Genomic DNA, 5,680 nt, shown 5'->3' on the forward strand with positions numbered 1-5,680 from the left:
GATGGTTCCCAGCAGCAAGAAAGGGCGAGCCCCGATCTGCAAGTACTTTCAGGCTTCTGCTTGCATGTCTTTGCCCGTTTACCATTATCCAGTGCAAGTCACGTAGGTAGAGGGAACATTTACTGCAACAATCTACCATACTTATTACAGTACTAATGCACAAATTAGGCAAATCAGCCACATATTTGATTAATGGAGTCCAGCTATGAGGCTGTTTTCATAACCCCTGAATTAAATTCTAACAGTGTTGGTTATACTAAAAATCATTGATTTTGTTTTAAAATTACATTTCAGATCTATATATAAAAATGAAATATTTATGAATACATCATAAATTTAGGGTAGTAGAATTGGCTTTTAAAAAAATGAATCATTCGTTTCTTTAAATCATTATAGCAATGATGTTTTAGCTTATGGTCCAAATTAAGATGCCCTCTTTACCTGAGGTTTAATGAATCCAATTTCTCAAGGTTCTTTGAATTTGTAAGCAAATCCATCCTTCAACTAAAGCAATCTTTAAAGGGCTAAACTTCGATTCACTCTTATTTAGAGTAACTTGTAAATAAATGATTAAGTTATAAACTCTTTTAACTTTATTAGGCCAAAATGCTTTTCAGTGCTTTACATCTGTGACGACAATGACTTAAGGAGTAGTATGGTGGTTAAGGCCTGAGTGCTAGAGCCAGAATGCCCACGTTCAAATCCTGTCACTTTTGCTCGTTAGTTATATGACCCTGGATGATTCCGTTACGTAGTACCTCAATTTCTTCACTATAAAATGGAGATAATTAGCACAACCTTCATAGGTTGTGAGAATTAAATGATATAAAATATCTAAAGGTCTTAGTTCAGAGATGGGCCCAAGTTATAACAAAGGTCATACTGATCTTATTTTTTATTGTCAGCTTTATTGAGATATAATTGACTTTTATTTTTTAATTTGAGACCTATATATAAGAATATGAAATGGATGGATGGATGGATGGATGGATGGATGGATGGATGGATGGAAAAACTTTCTCAGCTCTGCTTAAAACATTGCAGAGGGATCAAACCCTTTCAAAAGAGCCAACCATGTTCTGGAATTATTCTGGGATTGTGAGGGAGAGTTTGGAGGAGACATGAAGATGAATTTGGCATGAATTCCTTTGGGTTTATGTGTCTATTTTGAACAGCCAGCTCCTCTTCTGACATGTAAACTGTCTGTCGGGGACAACCCTATTAGACAGTCGCATTTGTTCTGAATTACTTCAGTCAGTGTAATGTCCTAATATCTAGCTGCACTGAGTGATTCGTGGTGAGATAGGCAGCCTGGGATGGGCAGTGGCCTGGGTTTGTTTCAGAAGGGGAATTCAGGACATTCTTGGGTCCCTTTGAGGGGAACCAGGAAGTGAGAAACAGAAGTGGGACAACAGCAAAGGCTAACTTGGTTGGTCTCAAGTTCTGCCCAAAGGACCTGGTGGCAGTAGCTGGGGACTCATTATGGAAATTTGTCTCTGAAGCTGCTGGCCCCAGAATGCTTTAGACAGCACTGTTCCTGTTAGGACAGGCTGTTCCCCTTTCACGAACAGCATTTTCTTTTTATAGCAAAAGCCAAGTTCTTGCACATGGTTTACAACTTTTCAGAGCAGATAAAACAGCGAAAAGGAAGAATGAGAATGGTAAATTTATAACTATTGAGATTTATTGAATTGAAGCTGAATAATGCGTAGAAGGGTGAGCAGTCTTTAGGGTGACAGAGGGGTTCTTGGAGATGGCAAATGTGACGAGAATTACCAAGGGTTTGACTAGATCAAGCATTCTCAACAGGGAGAATGTCGCCCCTGAGGGGGTAAAAATTGGTTCTTGGCGGACAAAAATGAACTTGACTCTTCAACGGTTTGTGGGCCTTGAAAGAGCCAGAGTACCTAAAGTGCGTAGATACGGTATATCTGAGGTGTTAGATTCCATGGTGGGATGGGGCAGTAGAGAAAAAATTGTCTAAAAAGTCTCCTTAAAGGAGAAATAAAGAAAGGTTTAGAAACAGTGGACCAGTCGATTCAGATGGAAGGATTTTGTTGGCCACCAGTGGGTCCTCCTGGGTCAATGACTTGCAGAGAAGCGCATGGTCTCAGCAAAAGGAGAGGACCGCACACCCCGGCTAGTGAGTGCCTGCCGGGGACCAGAGCAGTGGCAGGCGGCTTCACACCCCCCGCACCTGCTCCGTGATGAGCTGCCGGCTCCACACAACTTCAGTGTCCAGGATGCCAGGCTGATGGCCCCAGACACACTGGGCCAGTTCTGGACAGGGCAATAGGAGGGCACGAAGCAGGGGAGAAGTCAGGGTTCCAGGAGTTAGCGCGCCCACGTCCCACCCTCCCAGTTCGTCTTATTCTGTCCTTCTCTGCCTCCTCTCCAGTCTCTCCCGCCTGCTCTCCAGACTCCCCTCATTCACCTCTGCTACAGGCAGCAGTGTTCCTGAGTGAAAGCAAAGAACGCTAGAAACAGAACCACATGCTGATGTCAAAGAAAGAAAGGACTTTCGGCCAGATGATTTTGGTGTGGAAAGCTAGATAATACCCTCTAACATCTGTGAAATCAAACAGAGTGCAGATAGGCTTGGCTCTCCTGTTCCATGCTTGTGGATGTGACCTGGACATGCCGTTTCTTAACTAAGTAAAAATGAAGACAGTGTCAAGTGGAGGGGATGATTAGTTCTTATCCCACAGGTATTCAGACTTGGAAATGGCTCTGGTCTCTGGGCTACTTAAAAGTCTAGGGTTTGCTATCCGATAGTTTGAAAACAGGGATGTTGTTTAGGAGGGGCTCTTAAAAATGGGAAGGTGGGCCCCGCTTTTCTCTTTGATCCCCCCTACCCCCACCCCCGCCCCGCCCTGATGCTTATTAAGGCAGCGCTGGAGAGGAGAGTTCACTTAGATACTAAGAGTTACTACTTCTGGAGCCCTTACTACAAGGCTTTACTTTATCTTAATTAATTTACTACTCGTAATCAACCCTGAAGGGGAGCACTGTTATGGGTGGGAAACTCAGGCATAGAAAAGCTAAGTCACCTGTCCAAGGTCACACAGCTACCAGATGTACTGGGATTTGAACCCAGGTCTTTAATACCTAGAGAACCTTCTGTAATAGTGCTCTTTGATGTCCCTTGGGGCCAACTCTCCCTATTTACCAGGGCCTATGAAATAATGGATGAATAGGCCCACGCTATGTACTTGGGATGGGGTCTTAACTTAGATAGAACCATGTGTCGGTCAACGGGCCTCTCTGCACAGTCCAATTCTTTGCTCCACTTACATAATTGCTGGACATGTGCTGCCCTCTTGTGATGAAAATCATCCAAATACGACCTTCTCCAGCCCTGGAGTGCACCTACTTCCTTCAGTCAGTCCCATGGATGGGGATGGAGGATGTGTGGCCAGCGATGAAGCTGCTGGCTCTGTAGAGTCAGACTCTTGCGTCACCCAGCATTCTCCAGGGTGTTCCTATCCTTGCGACTCTCCGTGAGGCTTGTGTGATTCGAGTCCTGTAACTTTTAGCACCATGGATATAGGATTAAAGATGAGGCTTCTTGAAGAATCACAGGGACACTAAAGAGACCCCATGTGTGTCCTTAGGGAGAAAGATCATTTTGTTTAACTCGCCCTAGTGGATTGGGACCGGGTTTGATAGATGTGGCAGAAGGAAGATCAAGTTGCAGAATGAACCGTGAGGGTCACAAACTCTGTCAGAAGAGAGGGAAAATAAAACGAGCCAGAGGCCTGAGTCTAGTTCTTGCTCTGCCGGTGATAAGCTGCTTGACCTGGGGCACGGCGCTTTAGCTCTCCAGCACTGGTTTCCTTCCTGGTAGACTGAGGACTGCACTAAGCTCAAAATCTTAGCTGTTGCCAGGGACAACTTCCCACATCTGCCAAAATCCCTCTCCTGGAGGACTTTGCCCTTTCTTTGTTCCATTTTTATACACAGTTTATACAATCTAGCGAGGCAAGATTCATATCCATAACTCACTGTTCTCGGTTTCCTCATTCGTGAAATAATTCTCCTCCACAGGATTGTTGGGAGAAGTAGTTTCCACCTTATGGCTGAGTCATATTCCATGGTATATATGTCCCACAGCTTCTTTAGCCAATCATCTATCATAGGACACTTCGGTTGCTTCCATGTCCTGGCCACTGTGAATAATGCTGCTATGAACATTGGTGTGCACATATCTTTTCGGATATGGGTTTTGAAGTCTTTGGGGTAAATACCCAGTAGAGGGATGGCTGGGTCATATGGCAGATCCTTTCTTAGTTTTTTGAGGAACCTCCATACTGTTTTCCATAGTGGCTGTACCAATTTGCAGTCCCACCAGCAGTGTATGAGGGGTCCTTTTTCTCCGCATCCTCTCCAACATTTGTTATTGCTTGTCCTGTTGATTACAGCTATTCTAACAGGTGTGAGACGGTATCTCATTGCGGTTTTGATTTGCATCTCCCTAATAGCTAGCGATGTCGAGCATCTTTTTATATATTTGTTGGCCATTTATATGTCCTTTAGGGAGAAGTGTCTGTTCAGGTCCTCTGCCCATTTTTTGATTGGATCATTTGTTTTTTTTGTTATTATTGAGTTGTATGAGTTCCTTTGTATATTTTAGATATTAGGCTCTTATCGGAGGCGTTGCTTGCAAATATATTTTCCCATTCGGATGGTTGTCTCTTTACCCTGTTGACAGTTTCTTTTGCTGTGCTTTTTAGTTTCATCTATGTTTGCTTTTATTTCCCTTGCCTTTGAGGTCATTCATAAAATCTTCTTTGAGTCCAAGGTCCTTGAGGTTAGTTCCTATGTTTTTTTCTATGCATTTTATTGTTTCAGGCCTTATATTCAGGTCCTTAATTCATTTTGAGTTGATTTTGGTGTATGGTGATAGACAACAGTCTAGTTTCATTCTTTTGCAGGTGGCTTTCCAGTTTTCCCAGCACCATTTATTAAAGAGTACGCATTATTTTTAAATTTTCTTTTCATATCGTGATATTGTTTTTATAACAAAAATAAAGCACTATGACAGGAAGAAAAAAAAATCAAGAAAAAAATTTAAAGATATTTTGATATTTGTTCTTTGCCCAAAAAAGCTCCCGAGTCATCATGGGAAAAATCAGAAACTTGGTTAACGTCCTGGCACTTATTTTATAATTTGCTATTGTTTAATTTTTATTTTTTTGGATTACAGGTCATTGGGGGTCCCTAACCTTTTTAGTGCTTAGTGCCTCTAACGGTTTTAAGCTGGTCTTGGTGCCGTGAATTTGGTTTTAAGGCTGAGAGACTCGTGCCAGGATGGCCCCTGGGACCCGCGTTTCTGCTACAAGCCCATCTGTGTGGGAACTCAGGCCTCGGCCTCTCGAGCTAATTTCACTTTTATTAAAATTCCTCTCTGTGTCGGACCTGGGGTGACAGTCATGGTTTTACCTTTCAGCTCCAGAGCGAGGTTTTGGGGTTTTGGTTTTTGTGGAAATAGACATGTGCCACACCTAGAAGTGAGCCAAAATATCAGTGAGACAAATGTTCCTTCTGGGTTCAGGGGCCGAAGAGGACGCCTGGCCTCGGCCTCGGCTCACGGGCCTGGCTTCGTGGTGGCTCTGGCTCCCGCTCTGTGCAGTGAAGACATGGACATGTCCCCCTGTTCAGCGGGTGACACTTAGATCGT

Source organism: Pteropus alecto, unplaced genomic scaffold (genome assembly GCF_000325575.1).
Source record: "Pteropus alecto unplaced genomic scaffold, ASM32557v1 scaffold21, whole genome shotgun sequence".
In the NCBI taxonomy this organism is placed as follows: Eukaryota; Metazoa; Chordata; class Mammalia; order Chiroptera; family Pteropodidae; genus Pteropus; species Pteropus alecto.